This window comes from Camelus bactrianus, chromosome 21 (genome assembly GCF_048773025.1).
Source record: "Camelus bactrianus isolate YW-2024 breed Bactrian camel chromosome 21, ASM4877302v1, whole genome shotgun sequence".
Taxonomy (NCBI): domain Eukaryota; kingdom Metazoa; phylum Chordata; class Mammalia; order Artiodactyla; family Camelidae; genus Camelus; species Camelus bactrianus.
This window is the reverse complement of record NC_133559.1, coordinates 12124914-12143876: the sequence shown is the minus strand read 5'-3', so window position 1 is coordinate 12143876 and position 18963 is coordinate 12124914. Positions and strand designations below refer to the sequence as shown.

General features: G+C 61.1%; 12 non-coding genes across 12 annotated transcripts; 6 read left to right on the top strand and 6 right to left on the bottom strand.

The window, feature by feature from the left end:
* Window positions 1–994: 994 nt before the first annotated feature.
* TRNAG-GCC (transfer RNA glycine (anticodon GCC)) lies at window positions 995–1065 on the bottom strand. The gene has a single exon. It is a non-coding gene; the product is annotated as a tRNA-Gly (tRNA).
* A 1058-nt stretch (window positions 1066–2123) lies between these two features.
* Window positions 2124–2206, bottom strand: TRNAL-CAG (transfer RNA leucine (anticodon CAG)). The gene has a single exon. It is a non-coding gene; the product is annotated as a tRNA-Leu (tRNA).
* A 597-nt stretch (window positions 2207–2803) lies between these two features.
* TRNAD-GUC (transfer RNA aspartic acid (anticodon GUC)) lies at window positions 2804–2875 on the top strand. The gene has a single exon. It is a non-coding gene; the product is annotated as a tRNA-Asp (tRNA).
* Window positions 2876–3589: 714 nt separating this feature from the next.
* TRNAG-UCC (transfer RNA glycine (anticodon UCC)) lies at window positions 3590–3661 on the top strand. The gene has a single exon. It is a non-coding gene; the product is annotated as a tRNA-Gly (tRNA).
* Window positions 3662–3952: 291 nt separating this feature from the next.
* TRNAE-CUC (transfer RNA glutamic acid (anticodon CUC)) lies at window positions 3953–4024 on the top strand. Its single transcript has one exon. It is a non-coding gene; the product is annotated as a tRNA-Glu (tRNA).
* A 5286-nt stretch (window positions 4025–9310) lies between these two features.
* On the bottom strand, window positions 9311–9381 carry TRNAG-GCC (transfer RNA glycine (anticodon GCC)). Its single transcript has one exon. It is a non-coding gene; the product is annotated as a tRNA-Gly (tRNA).
* A 1071-nt stretch (window positions 9382–10452) lies between these two features.
* On the bottom strand, window positions 10453–10535 carry TRNAL-CAG (transfer RNA leucine (anticodon CAG)). Its single transcript has one exon. It is a non-coding gene; the product is annotated as a tRNA-Leu (tRNA).
* A 597-nt stretch (window positions 10536–11132) lies between these two features.
* TRNAD-GUC (transfer RNA aspartic acid (anticodon GUC)) lies at window positions 11133–11204 on the top strand. The gene has a single exon. It is a non-coding gene; the product is annotated as a tRNA-Asp (tRNA).
* Window positions 11205–11918: 714 nt separating this feature from the next.
* Window positions 11919–11990, top strand: TRNAG-UCC (transfer RNA glycine (anticodon UCC)). The gene has a single exon. It is a non-coding gene; the product is annotated as a tRNA-Gly (tRNA).
* A 291-nt stretch (window positions 11991–12281) lies between these two features.
* Window positions 12282–12353, top strand: TRNAE-CUC (transfer RNA glutamic acid (anticodon CUC)). Its single transcript has one exon. It is a non-coding gene; the product is annotated as a tRNA-Glu (tRNA).
* A 5286-nt stretch (window positions 12354–17639) lies between these two features.
* On the bottom strand, window positions 17640–17710 carry TRNAG-GCC (transfer RNA glycine (anticodon GCC)). The gene has a single exon. It is a non-coding gene; the product is annotated as a tRNA-Gly (tRNA).
* A 1071-nt stretch (window positions 17711–18781) lies between these two features.
* Window positions 18782–18864, bottom strand: TRNAL-CAG (transfer RNA leucine (anticodon CAG)). Its single transcript has one exon. It is a non-coding gene; the product is annotated as a tRNA-Leu (tRNA).
* Window positions 18865–18963: the final 99 nt, after the last annotated feature.

Genomic DNA, 18963 nt, shown 5'->3' with positions numbered 1-18963 from the left:
ATCAATTAGGAGCTGGTGTTAGCGGGTAGGAACAACAGGATTTACGGTACAGCACCGAGAAGTATATTCAACGTCTCGTAATTACCTGTAACGGAAAGTAACGATCTATATGCGTATACATACACATGTATAGAAAAGATAATCAGTTTACTGTACCCCTGAAAATAACACAATACTGTAAATCAACTATACGTCTATTAAAATGAAAATTCAAAAAAAAATAAAAATTAAACAAAGAGGCCAAACGGACACACGCAAGGGCAGAACCGTTGACAAAGTAGGATTTGATGGTGCTGGGGGGTGGTGTCGCTAGGTGGGGTGCCAGTGGTGGGAGGAGGGCTTCAGGGGAGGGGGTGGTGTTTGTTGTTGGGGTGTTGGTGGTGATGGTGGTTTTAGTGGTGGGGGAGCGGGCGGGTGTTCGAAAAATATTTCGGCTGAGGGACGTAAAGTGAACATAGAGTGCACTCTGCCCTGATATTGTGGAATTCCTCTTTGGAATTCCTCATGCAGGATAACGCTTTGGGGACACTCCTGGGGAGTGCAATGTAGCCCTCCCAGGGGCGGCAGCTTTTCGGTTCCTGGTTGAGCAAACACTGTGTAACTTTCCGAGTGTGGGGAGAGTGAGGCAGAGAGCGGGGAAGCGCGGTGAAACGTGAAGAGGTGGGGCGAGCGGGTGCCAGTGTAGGGTATTCCTTCCAGTGCACCGTGTGACCCCAGCGGGATCAGGGTAAGAAAGAGAAAAGGGACAAGGAAGGTGTGTGGGCGCGAGAGTGGCTGAGCCCGCAAGGCGTCAGGTCACGGAGGCTTGGCTCTCGGGGTTGGGGTTTTCGTCCCACGGAGGGTAGGGGGCGCCGGCGTGGGCAGGACAGGAGAGGGAAGGTGTGGCGGTGGGCTGCGGGTGGGAGCATGCTGTGGTAGGACAGGTGCCTTGAGCGTGGGAGAGGGGAAGCCTAGCTCCGCTGTGGGCTGCGGGACCAAAAGGGGACTGGGTCGCTGCATGGGCCGGGAATCGAACCCGGGCCTCCCGCGTGGCAGGCGAGAATTCTACCACTGAACCACCCATGCACCGATGGCCGCCGCCGCCCGACGCCGCCCCAGCGGCGCTCGCCGCCAACCGCCAGACACTGGTGGTTCGCTGCTCGCCCATGGACATCCGCTCCATGTGAGCAGGAGGCAAGAAGAGGCTCCGGGGGAACGGGGAGGACCCCCAGGGCGAGGCGCGGTCGGAGGGAAGGAGGGACGCAGGGACGGAGGCGGACTCGGCCCAACCTGCGCTTCCGAATCTGCCGTCCAGGGCCGCCGACAGACTGTCAGTGTCGCCGGAGGAAGCCAGGAACCGGACCCAGCCTGGCCTGCGCCCGAATTCCAGTCAGGGCAGGCGACGCGTGGCAGGTGCGGCTGAGCTCCGACGCTCCTCACAGCGACCGCCGGCCCTGGCCCAAAGTCCCTCTGGCGCCTGGCTTTCTCGCTCGTGCCGGGCGTTGGCGGGCAGCAGGCTGGAGAGGGGATGCGAGCTCGGGCTGTGAGGAGACAGCGAGTGTGGGACATGGGCGCCTGGGAGCGGCGCCGCCGCCGCCGCCGCCGCCGCCGCCGCCGCCGCGCCAATGACCAGCGCTGTCTGAGCCTGGCTTCTGCGCTCCTGCCGGCCGCTCTCCCGAAGGGTCCCGCTCCGGTGCGTTGGTCGTGAGGAGGAGCACTTTGGCAGAGTGGCTGCTGGCTCGTGGGCAGCCGTCTGAGGGAGCGCGCCGGGGTGTGGCTGGGTCCGGCCGGGGCAGCGGCTTCTCGCGTGTACATGCGCTGTGGCGCCAAGGTGGGTGAAAGAAGTGCCGCGAAGGCCTGCACTGCGAAGGCGAGGAGGGCGTGTGTCCTGAACGGCAGTTTCCAGAGGGTTCCCCCTGGGCTGTTTCCGTGAGGCCGGCGCACAGGACTGGGCAGGAAGAGCAGCTGTGGCTGAGGAGGTCCTGCGTGTGAGAGGCGTCGTGTGGGTGTCGCGTCGAGGGGGCCGGAGTCTGGGGAGCTGGCAAGAGTGCGAGGCAGGAACGGAGTGTGAGGCGGTAGGGTGTTGTCCAGGCCCGGGACGGGCCGGGTGCAGCATTTGTTGGGCGGGCCAAAAAAGGCTGGCTTGTCAGGAGTGGGATTCGAACCCACGCCTCCAGGGGAGACTGCGACCTGAACGCAGCGCCTTAGACCGCTCGGCCATCCTGACGGCGGGCCTGGGCGCGTCGCCGCTCGGCTGGCTGGGACCCGACGCGACGCGGACACCGATGCCCTTGGCCCGACGCGGTGCTCTGCGCCAGGGGGCGGCCGTCCGGCTGCGCGACGGACCGGGCGCGCGCCGGCCAACGGGGCAGCGAGGCCAGCCGTCGCGCCCGGCTCCGCCGCCGCCGCCCCCTCGCCCACCCCTGGCCCGGGACCCAGCCGTGTGCCGCGTCCGGCCAGCTTCTGCCGCCGGCCGCGCCCACCCCTCCGCCTCTTCTCCCGGGACGTGGCACGGCGAGCGCCCACCTCCTCCTCACAGCCTTGCTTGAGCTCTCCGGCCCCCTCGGGCCCCCCTCCTCACGGCGCGATCCTGGCGTCGGGGGCTATAGGCAGCGCGCACTGGGAGTTTCCAGCGCCACGCGGATCCGTGTCCCTGGCGGGGTCCCGGGCTGCCTCCTTGCATGACGCGTTTGGTGTGGTGTCGGGTCAGGTCGGGTCGGGTCGGGCACGTGGCGGGCGCCCGTGGTGGGCAGAGGGCCGAGGGCAGGGGGTAGGCGTCTGCAGGCAGCCGGAGAGCAGTCGGGCGCCCGTGTGGCCGCCGCCGTCCTCGTTAGTATAGTGGTGAGTATCCCCGCCTGTCACGCGGGAGACCGGGGTTCGATTCCCCGACGGGGAGGCCACACGCCCCTTTTTGGTGGCTGGCGCCGCTCTCTGTCCAGCCGCCTGGCCCCAACGGCCCTTCTTCTCGTCCCTCCGCCCTCCAGCGGGGCCTGCCCACCCTCGACCGCCTCCAGCCCTCCACCCCTGCAACCCCTTGCCCGTCCTCCTCGCCGGGCGCTCGGGCGCCACGGCCGAGCGAGGGCCTCCTCTCGACCCCACAAGCGCCCGGCGACATTGCGGCCCGCCCACAGTGGCTGCCGCAGTGGGCTCCTTGCGACGCGACGCACACCTGCACAGCTTCACGGCTGCCGGGACGGGTGTGGGGCGGATGAGTCCCGTCCCCTTTCGGTGCCGGGGAGTGGCCTCGCCCAACAGCCGTTGGAGAAGGGCTTTGGCGAGCGGGGAACCAGAGGTGGCGTGCCCGCGGAGGGGGGCGGGCCGCGGCGTGCAGCCGAGGGCCCGGCAGCAGCAAGGCAGCGACAGCGCGCCCCCACCCCGCCCCCCGCCCCAGAAGCGTTCGGGCCGGGGGCGAGGGCAGCTGCGTAGGGCTGGAGCGGTTGAGGCGCCCGGGGCGGCCGACGGTGGCGCCTGACGCAGCGCAGAGCTGCTGGCGGACGGGGCGTCGGGGCCGGGCTGCGCCCGGCCGCCGCAGGGGCAGCGGCGGCGGCGGCGGCGAGACCGCGCTCCGGCGAGCCCGGGGCCGGCGTGTCGGGGCGGCCCGGGCTGTGCAGCGTTGGTGGTATAGTGGTGAGCATAGCTGCCTTCCAAGCAGTTGACCCGGGTTCGATTCCCGGCCAACGCAGCGGGCCCATCTTTTGCCGAGCTCCACGGCCGGCCCTCCCGCCCGGGGCCCGTGAGGGAGAGCCGGGAGCTGGGCGCAGAAAAGAGGGAGCTAGGTGGCCTGCGGCTTCTCGCGCGTGTGCGGGAAGGAGGCGCGCAGTGTTTTGAGGGTGCCAGCAAGCAGGAAGAACGCTAGGGCACGTGGCTTGCCAGGGGCGGAGGGCGGCTGGACGTGGAAAGGCCGGGCCTTGGCGCCAAGGCAGCGCCCAGTGGCTGGGTCGAGCAGAGGCAGGCCAGACGCGGAGCCCGACGCTCCCTGGTGGTCTAGTGGTTAGGATTCGGCGCTCTCACCGCCGCGGCCCGGGTTCGATTCCCGGTCAGGGAAGCATTTCTTCTTCCTCTCCGCCTACCAACCTCCCCAGCGCGTCCACAAACACTCCGCCCCCACCCCACCACCACCCCCCTTTTAGCCCACGCACCAAGCCAACTCGTCCGCTCCTTCTCCCCCGCCCCGTGACCTCAGCGCCCCGACAAGAGCCACCCGGTACCCTCCACCTGCAGCCCCAGGCCCTGGCGTGCAACCTCCACCCTCGTGCCCCGCCAAAACTTTCGGCCTCGCGCGCCCACCCACTCGAGGCCTTCGGCGACGACTCCTGCTCCGACGCTTGCCCCAGCCCCAAACACGACTGGCCGGCGCAGCCGTGGCCACGAGCGTGCTTGGACTCTCAAGCGGCACTGCTTCCGCCACCACAATCCTCGCGGCTGACAAGCCACCCTCTCTTCCCAGCTCAGGCGGTGGTGCTGCTGCTTGTGCTGGTGGTGCTGCTGGTGCTGCTGGTGACGGTGCTGGTGGCCGTGGTGGACAGGGTGCTGGCGATGGCGCTGCAGGTTGTGGCGGCGGCGGCGGTGGTGGTGGTTGGCGGCATCACTGGTGGCCGCGTCGACGGAAAGCGGAAGGCGCGGGAGAGGGCCCTCCGTCTCCAAGTTGGGCCACTTGCCGGGACTGGCCGTCCCTTACGTCTCCTTTCAAGCCAGCGACCAGTCCCGATGGCTTACCTGCTGCGTGCCAGCTCCTGGGCCGCCCTCGAAGCCCGTGGGCCTGTCGTTGGCCTTCAAGGACGCGGGGGTCTTGAACCGCGCAGGGGAGCAGACAGGCTGCCGGGAGGCGGAGGTGTGAAAAGGAACCTGGCCACGTGCTTGTAGTTGGTCGAAAGGGCAGTGGAGGTGAGAAAGCAGGCAGAAACCGGATGCCGCCCGGGAAACTTTAGCTATGCAAGTGGGAGGGTGTGGAGACAGATGCGTGGCAGGGTGGACTACCAGCCAACATGGTATTCGGATTGCATTACCGGTACTCTCAGTCCTGTCACAGAGAGGCAAGAACGTTACCGACGATACCTCCCCCTCCACTAACAGCAAACACACACACACACACACACACACGGACACGCGCGCGCACACACACACACACATACACACACACCAGAGTCACACACACACACACACATGCACCACTCACCTGGCTATGACTTCTAATATTCCCCATTCCCACGTTACTATCTATTATTGGATGGACTCCATCCCTCTCTTCAGCCTGTCTTCACCTTCTCCTATGGATTCTGGCCATGGTGAATCACCGACCTCGGTCTCCTCTCAGGCCAGGCTTGGGCGCGTCTGTCAGCAAAGGGTTTGGTGTGCGGTTCACAGCTTGTTTCCTTCAGAGGCAGAGTGGACAGCCGATGAGCTGCAGCGTTTGGCGGTGGCAGTATAGTCGCTGGATTTAGACCAAGCCGGTTCCCCTGTGGAAGGGAGCCCCTGTCGGCATATGGGTGCATCCCATCACCGCAGGCGCTTTCGTCAACGCCCTTGTGGGTGTGTTCGGGGTGAGTGTGGGTGGGCGAGAGTACGGGGTGAAGGTGTTTGTCGCCGTGGTTGGGGGCCACACCACGAGGCTTAGGGAACAGAGCCAGACGACCCCATAGAGAAGGGCCGGCCTTGAGCCTCGGGTTGGGAGGTGGCAGGACGAGTCCAGGGCACTGGGTGGAGCGCAGGTGCGAAGGAGAGGAGTGGGGCTTGCGGGGAACTGGCTAGGAGAGTAGTTGGCCACTCAGGCAGGGGCTCTGCCGAAGCTTGGGCCCGCGATTGCCCTTGGCCCCCCAATTGCGTGCGATGTGCGGGTGGGTCCGATGTAGGGAAGAGGGTGGCCATGGAGTAGGAGTGGGTCTGAAGAGCCCGTGGGAGGCCAGGAGTGGCGGAAGTGAGTCTTCTGCACCGGATGTGTGAGAGAGGGGCTGGGGAACTAGGGGTTGGTGGCGGGTAGAGGGGAGCGAGCCTGGAGTCTTCGAGGAAGGGCAGATAGCAAGCAGGGGGGTGAGTGGGCTGTGGTACGAGGACGATGGTGGGAGAGGACCCCAGCGGGGCGGTGGGTGAGAGGGCGAGACAGGTGGGCTGTGCTTTGAGGTGGTCAGGCTAACCAGGGGGCTGGGGCTGGGGCAGCAGGGTAGGAAGCAGGCAAGGGAAGGACAGAAACAAGGGTAGGGGACAGGGTCTAGGCGAGGTCTGAATTGAGTGGGGCATTCTACAGCCCCAGAGACACAGATTACCTCATCAGGAAACACTTTCTATCCGTCAAGCCTCAAGTCTGAGTGTGTGTGTGTGTGTGTGTGTGTGTGTGTGTCTGTATGTGTGTGTGTGTGTGTGTGTCTGTGTGTCTGTGTGTGTGGCGGGGTGTGGAGCCTAGGGGATGTGGTTGGGGAGAGTGGCAGGTGAGGATGGAGTCGAGAAGTAAAGAGGCCACAAAGGAGAGCTACCATATGATCCAGCAACCCCACTGCAGGGTATAGATGTGGGAAAGATGAAACCTCCGCTTCGAACAGATACAAGCACCGCACCCCTCCTCCACATTCCTAGCAGCACTATTTGCAATTGCTGAGACCCGGGATGAACCCAAGGGCCCATGAGTGGACGATGGACCTAAAAAGATGCGTTGCATAAATATACTGTAGAATATTACTCAGCCATAAAGAAGGATGGAATATTGTCATTTGAGGCCGCATGGATGGACCTAGAGTCCATCAAAGGACGTGAAGTAAGTCAGACTGAGAAAGATAAATATTATATAATATCACTTCCGGGTGGAATCTAAAACATAATAGACATGAATCTATGGACAAAACAGAAACACACTCCACAGACATCGAAAACCAACTGACGGTTATGCGAGGGGAAAGGGAAGGCTGGAGGGATCAGTTAGGAGTGTGGGATTAACAGATACACGCTACTGTGTATAAAATAGAGAAGCAACACGGACTTGCGGAATCACACAGGGAACGATCTGCAATGTCCTGGAATACCCTATGAAGGAAACTAATCTGAAAATACAATATACATACAAACCGAACCACTGTGCTGTACACCCGACCTAATACAGGACTGGAAATCAACTACACTTCAACGACAACAACAATGAAGGCACCAAAGGAGAGCTACCATATGATCCAGCAACCCCACTGCTGGGTACGTACGTGGGAAAGATGAAACCTCTACTTCGAAAGGTTACATGCACCGCCCCCCTCCTCCAGGACCTTCCTAGCAGCACTATTTGCAATAGCCGAGACCCAGAATGAACCCAAGGGCCCATGAGTGGACGGTGGACTTAAGAAGATGTGCTGTAGAAACTTACCAGAGCATATTACACAGCCCCAAAGGAGGATGAAATAGTGTCATTCGCAGCCACATGAATGGACCTAGAGTCTATCACACTGTGTGAAGTAAGGCAGTTATAGAGCAAGATAAACATTATATGATATCCACTTCCAGGTGGAACCTAAAACATAATATACACTTGTCTATGTACAAAACAGAAACACACTCGGCAGACATCGATAACCAAGTGACGGGTACGCATGGGGAAAGGGAAGAGTGGAGGGATCAGTTAGGAGTATGGGGTTAACAGATACACGCTACTGTGTACAAAATAGAGAAGCAACACGGACTTGCTGAATAACACAGGGAACGATCTTCAGTGTCCTGGAATACCCTATAATGGAAAATAATCTGTAAATACAGTATACATTCTAAACCGAATCACTTTGCTGTGTACTTGAAACTAATACGGTCTTAGAAATCAACTACACTTCAACGACAACGAAAACAACAATGAAGGCACCAATGGAGAGTTACCATATGATCCAGCCGTCCCCATCCTGAGTATGTATGCGGAAAACACAAAACCTCTAATTGGGAAAGATACGTACACCTCAACGTTCATAGCAGCACCGTGGGCCATAGCCATGACAGGGGAAAAAATCTCAGGTGTCAATCCGTGGATGATTGGCTTAAGGAAATATGAGATATAGATAAGTAGATAGATAGAGAGATCGATCGATAGATATCGATAGAAAAACAGATAGATAAGAGAGAGAGGGATTTTCAATGTATTAAAATCAATCTCGTGGAATATTACTCAGCCATAAAAAAGCATGAGATCTTGTCATTTGCAGCAACACGGATGGACCTAGAGAGCACCGAACCTAGTATAATAAGTCAGACAGAAGGACAAAAATACATACATGTGGAATCCAAACAATAGTACAAGTGAACCTCTGTGCAAAACAGAAACAGATTCACACAGAGAGAGAACAAACTTACAGTTACCCAAGGGGAACGTGTAGGCGAGGGATCAATTAGGAGCTGGTGTTAGCGGGTAGGAACAACAGGATTTACGGTACAGCACCGAGAAGTATATTCAACGTCTCGTAATTACCTGTAACGGAAAGTAACGATCTATATGCGTATACATACACATGTATAGAAAAGATAATCAGTTTACTGTACCCCTGAAAATAACACAATACTGTAAATCAACTATACGTCTATTAAAATGAAAATTCAAAAAAAAATAAAAATTAAACAAAGAGGCCAAACGGACACACGCAAGGGCAGAACCGTTGACAAAGTAGGATTTGATGGTGCTGGGGGGTGGTGTCGCTAGGTGGGGTGCCAGTGGTGGGAGGAGGGCTTCAGGGGAGGGGGTGGTGTTTGTTGTTGGGGTGTTGGTGGTGATGGTGGTTTTAGTGGTGGGGGAGCGGGCGGGTGTTCGAAAAATATTTCGGCTGAGGGACGTAAAGTGAACATAGAGTGCACTCTGCCCTGATATTGTGGAATTCCTCTTTGGAATTCCTCATGCAGGATAACGCTTTGGGGACACTCCTGGGGAGTGCAATGTAGCCCTCCCAGGGGCGGCAGCTTTTCGGTTCCTGGTTGAGCAAACACTGTGTAACTTTCCGAGTGTGGGGAGAGTGAGGCAGAGAGCGGGGAAGCGCGGTGAAACGTGAAGAGGTGGGGCGAGCGGGTGCCAGTGTAGGGTATTCCTTCCAGTGCACCGTGTGACCCCAGCGGGATCAGGGTAAGAAAGAGAAAAGGGACAAGGAAGGTGTGTGGGCGCGAGAGTGGCTGAGCCCGCAAGGCGTCAGGTCACGGAGGCTTGGCTCTCGGGGTTGGGGTTTTCGTCCCACGGAGGGTAGGGGGCGCCGGCGTGGGCAGGACAGGAGAGGGAAGGTGTGGCGGTGGGCTGCGGGTGGGAGCATGCTGTGGTAGGACAGGTGCCTTGAGCGTGGGAGAGGGGAAGCCTAGCTCCGCTGTGGGCTGCGGGACCAAAAGGGGACTGGGTCGCTGCATGGGCCGGGAATCGAACCCGGGCCTCCCGCGTGGCAGGCGAGAATTCTACCACTGAACCACCCATGCACCGATGGCCGCCGCCGCCCGACGCCGCCCCAGCGGCGCTCGCCGCCAACCGCCAGACACTGGTGGTTCGCTGCTCGCCCATGGACATCCGCTCCATGTGAGCAGGAGGCGGTGAGTGACCTGAAGAAGAGGCTCCGGGGGAACGGGGAGGACCCCCAGGGCGAGGCGCGGTCGGAGGGAAGGAGGGACGCAGGGACGGAGGCGGACTCGGCCCAACCTGCGCTTCCGAATCTGCCGTCCAGGGCCGCCGACAGACTGTCAGTGTCGCCGGAGGAAGCCAGGAACCGGACCCAGCCTGGCCTGCGCCCGAATTCCAGTCAGGGCAGGCGACGCGTGGCAGGTGCGGCTGAGCTCCGACGCTCCTCACAGCGACCGCCGGCCCTGGCCCAAAGTCCCTCTGGCGCCTGGCTTTCTCGCTCGTGCCGGGCGTTGGCGGGCAGCAGGCTGGAGAGGGGATGCGAGCTCGGGCTGTGAGGAGACAGCGAGTGTGGGACATGGGCGCCTGGGAGCGGCGCCGCCGCCGCCGCCGCCGCCGCCGCCGCCGCCGCGCCAATGACCAGCGCTGTCTGAGCCTGGCTTCTGCGCTCCTGCCGGCCGCTCTCCCGAAGGGTCCCGCTCCGGTGCGTTGGTCGTGAGGAGGAGCACTTTGGCAGAGTGGCTGCTGGCTCGTGGGCAGCCGTCTGAGGGAGCGCGCCGGGGTGTGGCTGGGTCCGGCCGGGGCAGCGGCTTCTCGCGTGTACATGCGCTGTGGCGCCAAGGTGGGTGAAAGAAGTGCCGCGAAGGCCTGCACTGCGAAGGCGAGGAGGGCGTGTGTCCTGAACGGCAGTTTCCAGAGGGTTCCCCCTGGGCTGTTTCCGTGAGGCCGGCGCACAGGACTGGGCAGGAAGAGCAGCTGTGGCTGAGGAGGTCCTGCGTGTGAGAGGCGTCGTGTGGGTGTCGCGTCGAGGGGGCCGGAGTCTGGGGAGCTGGCAAGAGTGCGAGGCAGGAACGGAGTGTGAGGCGGTAGGGTGTTGTCCAGGCCCGGGACGGGCCGGGTGCAGCATTTGTTGGGCGGGCCAAAAAAGGCTGGCTTGTCAGGAGTGGGATTCGAACCCACGCCTCCAGGGGAGACTGCGACCTGAACGCAGCGCCTTAGACCGCTCGGCCATCCTGACGGCGGGCCTGGGCGCGTCGCCGCTCGGCTGGCTGGGACCCGACGCGACGCGGACACCGATGCCCTTGGCCCGACGCGGTGCTCTGCGCCAGGGGGCGGCCGTCCGGCTGCGCGACGGACCGGGCGCGCGCCGGCCAACGGGGCAGCGAGGCCAGCCGTCGCGCCCGGCTCCGCCGCCGCCGCCCCCTCGCCCACCCCTGGCCCGGGACCCAGCCGTGTGCCGCGTCCGGCCAGCTTCTGCCGCCGGCCGCGCCCACCCCTCCGCCTCTTCTCCCGGGACGTGGCACGGCGAGCGCCCACCTCCTCCTCACAGCCTTGCTTGAGCTCTCCGGCCCCCTCGGGCCCCCCTCCTCACGGCGCGATCCTGGCGTCGGGGGCTATAGGCAGCGCGCACTGGGAGTTTCCAGCGCCACGCGGATCCGTGTCCCTGGCGGGGTCCCGGGCTGCCTCCTTGCATGACGCGTTTGGTGTGGTGTCGGGTCAGGTCGGGTCGGGTCGGGCACGTGGCGGGCGCCCGTGGTGGGCAGAGGGCCGAGGGCAGGGGGTAGGCGTCTGCAGGCAGCCGGAGAGCAGTCGGGCGCCCGTGTGGCCGCCGCCGTCCTCGTTAGTATAGTGGTGAGTATCCCCGCCTGTCACGCGGGAGACCGGGGTTCGATTCCCCGACGGGGAGGCCACACGCCCCTTTTTGGTGGCTGGCGCCGCTCTCTGTCCAGCCGCCTGGCCCCAACGGCCCTTCTTCTCGTCCCTCCGCCCTCCAGCGGGGCCTGCCCACCCTCGACCGCCTCCAGCCCTCCACCCCTGCAACCCCTTGCCCGTCCTCCTCGCCGGGCGCTCGGGCGCCACGGCCGAGCGAGGGCCTCCTCTCGACCCCACAAGCGCCCGGCGACATTGCGGCCCGCCCACAGTGGCTGCCGCAGTGGGCTCCTTGCGACGCGACGCACACCTGCACAGCTTCACGGCTGCCGGGACGGGTGTGGGGCGGATGAGTCCCGTCCCCTTTCGGTGCCGGGGAGTGGCCTCGCCCAACAGCCGTTGGAGAAGGGCTTTGGCGAGCGGGGAACCAGAGGTGGCGTGCCCGCGGAGGGGGGCGGGCCGCGGCGTGCAGCCGAGGGCCCGGCAGCAGCAAGGCAGCGACAGCGCGCCCCCACCCCGCCCCCCGCCCCAGAAGCGTTCGGGCCGGGGGCGAGGGCAGCTGCGTAGGGCTGGAGCGGTTGAGGCGCCCGGGGCGGCCGACGGTGGCGCCTGACGCAGCGCAGAGCTGCTGGCGGACGGGGCGTCGGGGCCGGGCTGCGCCCGGCCGCCGCAGGGGCAGCGGCGGCGGCGGCGGCGAGACCGCGCTCCGGCGAGCCCGGGGCCGGCGTGTCGGGGCGGCCCGGGCTGTGCAGCGTTGGTGGTATAGTGGTGAGCATAGCTGCCTTCCAAGCAGTTGACCCGGGTTCGATTCCCGGCCAACGCAGCGGGCCCATCTTTTGCCGAGCTCCACGGCCGGCCCTCCCGCCCGGGGCCCGTGAGGGAGAGCCGGGAGCTGGGCGCAGAAAAGAGGGAGCTAGGTGGCCTGCGGCTTCTCGCGCGTGTGCGGGAAGGAGGCGCGCAGTGTTTTGAGGGTGCCAGCAAGCAGGAAGAACGCTAGGGCACGTGGCTTGCCAGGGGCGGAGGGCGGCTGGACGTGGAAAGGCCGGGCCTTGGCGCCAAGGCAGCGCCCAGTGGCTGGGTCGAGCAGAGGCAGGCCAGACGCGGAGCCCGACGCTCCCTGGTGGTCTAGTGGTTAGGATTCGGCGCTCTCACCGCCGCGGCCCGGGTTCGATTCCCGGTCAGGGAAGCATTTCTTCTTCCTCTCCGCCTACCAACCTCCCCAGCGCGTCCACAAACACTCCGCCCCCACCCCACCACCACCCCCCTTTTAGCCCACGCACCAAGCCAACTCGTCCGCTCCTTCTCCCCCGCCCCGTGACCTCAGCGCCCCGACAAGAGCCACCCGGTACCCTCCACCTGCAGCCCCAGGCCCTGGCGTGCAACCTCCACCCTCGTGCCCCGCCAAAACTTTCGGCCTCGCGCGCCCACCCACTCGAGGCCTTCGGCGACGACTCCTGCTCCGACGCTTGCCCCAGCCCCAAACACGACTGGCCGGCGCAGCCGTGGCCACGAGCGTGCTTGGACTCTCAAGCGGCACTGCTTCCGCCACCACAATCCTCGCGGCTGACAAGCCACCCTCTCTTCCCAGCTCAGGCGGTGGTGCTGCTGCTTGTGCTGGTGGTGCTGCTGGTGCTGCTGGTGACGGTGCTGGTGGCCGTGGTGGACAGGGTGCTGGCGATGGCGCTGCAGGTTGTGGCGGCGGCGGCGGTGGTGGTGGTTGGCGGCATCACTGGTGGCCGCGTCGACGGAAAGCGGAAGGCGCGGGAGAGGGCCCTCCGTCTCCAAGTTGGGCCACTTGCCGGGACTGGCCGTCCCTTACGTCTCCTTTCAAGCCAGCGACCAGTCCCGATGGCTTACCTGCTGCGTGCCAGCTCCTGGGCCGCCCTCGAAGCCCGTGGGCCTGTCGTTGGCCTTCAAGGACGCGGGGGTCTTGAACCGCGCAGGGGAGCAGACAGGCTGCCGGGAGGCGGAGGTGTGAAAAGGAACCTGGCCACGTGCTTGTAGTTGGTCGAAAGGGCAGTGGAGGTGAGAAAGCAGGCAGAAACCGGATGCCGCCCGGGAAACTTTAGCTATGCAAGTGGGAGGGTGTGGAGACAGATGCGTGGCAGGGTGGACTACCAGCCAACATGGTATTCGGATTGCATTACCGGTACTCTCAGTCCTGTCACAGAGAGGCAAGAACGTTACCGACGATACCTCCCCCTCCACTAACAGCAAACACACACACACACACACACACACGGACACGCGCGCGCACACACACACACACATACACACACACCAGAGTCACACACACACACACACATGCACCACTCACCTGGCTATGACTTCTAATATTCCCCATTCCCACGTTACTATCTATTATTGGATGGACTCCATCCCTCTCTTCAGCCTGTCTTCACCTTCTCCTATGGATTCTGGCCATGGTGAATCACCGACCTCGGTCTCCTCTCAGGCCAGGCTTGGGCGCGTCTGTCAGCAAAGGGTTTGGTGTGCGGTTCACAGCTTGTTTCCTTCAGAGGCAGAGTGGACAGCCGATGAGCTGCAGCGTTTGGCGGTGGCAGTATAGTCGCTGGATTTAGACCAAGCCGGTTCCCCTGTGGAAGGGAGCCCCTGTCGGCATATGGGTGCATCCCATCACCGCAGGCGCTTTCGTCAACGCCCTTGTGGGTGTGTTCGGGGTGAGTGTGGGTGGGCGAGAGTACGGGGTGAAGGTGTTTGTCGCCGTGGTTGGGGGCCACACCACGAGGCTTAGGGAACAGAGCCAGACGACCCCATAGAGAAGGGCCGGCCTTGAGCCTCGGGTTGGGAGGTGGCAGGACGAGTCCAGGGCACTGGGTGGAGCGCAGGTGCGAAGGAGAGGAGTGGGGCTTGCGGGGAACTGGCTAGGAGAGTAGTTGGCCACTCAGGCAGGGGCTCTGCCGAAGCTTGGGCCCGCGATTGCCCTTGGCCCCCCAATTGCGTGCGATGTGCGGGTGGGTCCGATGTAGGGAAGAGGGTGGCCATGGAGTAGGAGTGGGTCTGAAGAGCCCGTGGGAGGCCAGGAGTGGCGGAAGTGAGTCTTCTGCACCGGATGTGTGAGAGAGGGGCTGGGGAACTAGGGGTTGGTGGCGGGTAGAGGGGAGCGAGCCTGGAGTCTTCGAGGAAGGGCAGATAGCAAGCAGGGGGGTGAGTGGGCTGTGGTACGAGGACGATGGTGGGAGAGGACCCCAGCGGGGCGGTGGGTGAGAGGGCGAGACAGGTGGGCTGTGCTTTGAGGTGGTCAGGCTAACCAGGGGGCTGGGGCTGGGGCAGCAGGGTAGGAAGCAGGCAAGGGAAGGACAGAAACAAGGGTAGGGGACAGGGTCTAGGCGAGGTCTGAATTGAGTGGGGCATTCTACAGCCCCAGAGACACAGATTACCTCATCAGGAAACACTTTCTATCCGTCAAGCCTCAAGTCTGAGTGTGTGTGTGTGTGTGTGTGTGTGTGTGTGTCTGTATGTGTGTGTGTGTGTGTGTGTCTGTGTGTCTGTGTGTGTGGCGGGGTGTGGAGCCTAGGGGATGTGGTTGGGGAGAGTGGCAGGTGAGGATGGAGTCGAGAAGTAAAGAGGCCACAAAGGAGAGCTACCATATGATCCAGCAACCCCACTGCAGGGTATAGATGTGGGAAAGATGAAACCTCCGCTTCGAACAGATACAAGCACCGCACCCCTCCTCCACATTCCTAGCAGCACTATTTGCAATTGCTGAGACCCGGGATGAACCCAAGGGCCCATGAGTGGACGATGGACCTAAAAAGATGCGTTGCATAAATATACCGTAGAATATTACTCAGCCATAAAGAAGGATGGAATATTGTCATTTGAGGCCGCATGGATGGACCTAGAGTCCATCAAAGGACGTGAAGTAAGTCAGACTGAGAAAGATAAATATTATATAATATCACTTCCGGGTGGAATCTAAAACATAATAGACATGAATCTATGGACAAAACAGAAACACACTCCACAGACATCGAAAACCAACTGACGGTTATGCGAGGGGAAAGGGAAGGCTGGAGGGATCAGTTAGGAGTGTGGGATTAACAGATACACGCTACTGTGTATAAAATAGAGAAGCAACACGGACTTGCGGAATCACACAGGGAACGATCTGCAATGTCCTGGAATACCCTATGAAGGAAACTAATCTGAAAATACAATATACATACAAACCGAACCACTGTGCTGTACACCCGACCTAATACAGGACTGGAAATCAACTACACTTCAACGACAACAACAATGAAGGCACCAAAGGAGAGCTACCATATGATCCAGCAACCCCACTGCTGGGTACGTACGTGGGAAAGATGAAACCTCTACTTCGAAAGGTTACATGCACCGCCCCCCTCCTCCAGGACCTTCCTAGCAGCACTATTTGCAATAGCCGAGACCCAGAATGAACCCAAGGGCCCATGAGTGGACGGTGGACTTAAGAAGATGTGCTGTAGAAACTTACCAGAGCATATTACACAGCCCCAAAGGAGGATGAAATAGTGTCATTCGCAGCCACATGAATGGACCTAGAGTCTATCACACTGTGTGAAGTAAGGCAGTTATAGAGCAAGATAAACATTATATGATATCCACTTCCAGGTGGAACCTAAAACATAATATACACTTGTCTATGTACAAAACAGAAACACACTCGGCAGACATTGATAACCAAGTGACGGGTACGCATGGGGAAAGGGAAGAGTGGAGGGATCAGTTAGGAGTATGGGGTTAACAGATACACGCTACTGTGTACAAAATAGAGAAGCAACACGGACTTGCTGAATAACACAGGGAACGATCTTCAGTGTCCTGGAATACCCTATAATGGAAAATAATCTGTAAATACAGTATACATTCTAAACCGAATCACTTTGCTGTGTACTTGAAACTAATACGGTCTTAGAAATCAACTACACTTCAACGACAACGAAAACAACAATGAAGGCACCAATGGAGAGTTACCATATGATCCAGCCGTCCCCATCCTGAGTATGTATGCGGAAAACACAAAACCTCTAATTGGGAAAGATACGTACACCTCAACGTTCATAGCAGCACCGTGGGCCATAGCCATGACAGGGGAAAAAATCTCAGGTGTCAATCCGTGGATGATTGGCTTAAGGAAATATGAGATATAGATAAGTAGATAGATAGAGAGATCGATCGATAGATATCGATAGAAAAACAGATAGATAAGAGAGAGAGGGATTTTCAATGTATTAAAATCAATCTCGTGGAATATTACTCAGCCATAAAAAAGCATGAGATCTTGTCATTTGCAGCAACACGGATGGACCTAGAGAGCACCGAACCTAGTATAATAAGTCAGACAGAAGGACAAAAATACATACATGTGGAATCCAAACAATAGTACAAGTGAACCTCTGTGCAAAACAGAAACAGATTCACACAGAGAGAGAACAAACTTACAGTTACCCAAGGGGAACGTGTAGGCGAGGGATCAATTAGGAGCTGGTGTTAGCGGGTAGGAACAACAGGATTTACGGTACAGCACCGAGAAGTATATTCAACGTCTCGTAATTACCTGTAACGGAAAGTAACGATCTATATGCGTATACATACACATGTATAGAAAAGATAATCAGTTTACTGTACCCCTGAAAATAACACAATACTGTAAATCAACTATACGTCTATTAAAATGAAAATTCAAAAAAAAATAAAAATTAAACAAAGAGGCCAAACGGACACACGCAAGGGCAGAACCGTTGACAAAGTAGGATTTGATGGTGCTGGGGGGTGGTGTCGCTAGGTGGGGTGCCAGTGGTGGGAGGAGGGCTTCAGGGGAGGGGGTGGTGTTTGTTGTTGGGGTGTTGGTGGTGATGGTGGTTTTAGTGGTGGGGGAGCGGGCGGGTGTTCGAAAAATATTTCGGCTGAGGGACGTAAAGTGAACATAGAGTGCACTCTGCCCTGATATTGTGGAATTCCTCTTTGGAATTCCTCATGCAGGATAACGCTTTGGGGACACTCCTGGGGAGTGCAATGTAGCCCTCCCAGGGGCGGCAGCTTTTCGGTTCCTGGTTGAGCAAACACTGTGTAACTTTCCGAGTGTGGGGAGAGTGAGGCAGAGAGCGGGGAAGCGCGGTGAAACGTGAAGAGGTGGGGCGAGCGGGTGCCAGTGTAGGGTATTCCTTCCAGTGCACCGTGTGACCCCAGCGGGATCAGGGTAAGAAAGAGAAAAGGGACAAGGAAGGTGTGTGGGCGCGAGAGTGGCTGAGCCCGCAAGGCGTCAGGTCACGGAGGCTTGGCTCTCGGGGTTGGGGTTTTCGTCCCACGGAGGGTAGGGGGCGCCGGCGTGGGCAGGACAGGAGAGGGAAGGTGTGGCGGTGGGCTGCGGGTGGGAGCATGCTGTGGTAGGACAGGTGCCTTGAGCGTGGGAGAGGGGAAGCCTAGCTCCGCTGTGGGCTGCGGGACCAAAAGGGGACTGGGTCGCTGCATGGGCCGGGAATCGAACCCGGGCCTCCCGCGTGGCAGGCGAGAATTCTACCACTGAACCACCCATGCACCGATGGCCGCCGCCGCCCGACGCCGCCCCAGCGGCGCTCGCCGCCAACCGCCAGACACTGGTGGTTCGCTGCTCGCCCATGGACATCCGCTCCATGTGAGCAGGAGGCGGTGAGTGACCTGAAGAAGAGGCTCCGGGGGAACGGGGAGGACCCCCAGGGCGAGGCGCGGTCGGAGGGAAGGAGGGACGCAGGGACGGAGGCGGACTCGGCCCAACCTGCGCTTCCGAATCTGCCGTCCAGGGCCGCCGACAGACTGTCAGTGTCGCCGGAGGAAGCCAGGAACCGGACCCAGCCTGGCCTGCGCCCGAATTCCAGTCAGGGCAGGCGACGCGTGGCAGGTGCGGCTGAGCTCCGACGCTCCTCACAGCGACCGCCGGCCCTGGCCCAAAGTCCCTCTGGCGCCTGGCTTTCTCGCTCGTGCCGGGCGTTGGCGGGCAGCAGGCTGGAGAGGGGATGCGAGCTCGGGCTGTGAGGAGACAGCGAGTGTGGGACATGGGCGCCTGGGAGCGGCGCCGCCGCCGCCGCCGCCGCCGCCGCCGCCGCCGCGCCAATGACCAGCGCTGTCTGAGCCTGGCTTCTGCGCTCCTGCCGGCCGCTCTCCCGAAGGGTCCCGCTCCGGTGCGTTGGTCGTGAGGAGGAGCACTTTGGCAGAGTGGCTGCTGGCTCGTGGGCAGCCGTCTGAGGGAGCGCGCCGGGGTGTGGCTGGGTCCGGCCGGGGCAGCGGCTTCTCGCGTGTACATGCGCTGTGGCGCCAAGGTGGGTGAAAGAAGTGCCGCGAAGGCCTGCACTGCGAAGGCGAGGAGGGCGTGTGTCCTGAACGGCAGTTTCCAGAGGGTTCCCCCTGGGCTGTTTCCGTGAGGCCGGCGCACAGGACTGGGCAGGAAGAGCAGCTGTGGCTGAGGAGGTCCTGCGTGTGAGAGGCGTCGTGTGGGTGTCGCGTCGAGGGGGCCGGAGTCTGGGGAGCTGGCAAGAGTGCGAGGCAGGAACGGAGTGTGAGGCGGTAGGGTGTTGTCCAGGCCCGGGACGGGCCGGGTGCAGCATTTGTTGGGCGGGCCAAAAAAGGCTGGCTTGTCAGGAGTGGGATTCGAACCCACGCCTCCAGGGGAGACTGCGACCTGAACGCAGCGCCTTAGACCGCTCGGCCATCCTGACGGCGGGCCTGGGCGCGTCGCCGCTCGGCTGGCTGGGACCCGACGCGACGCGGACACCGATGCCCTTGGCCCGACGCGGTGCTCTGCGCCAGGGGGCGGC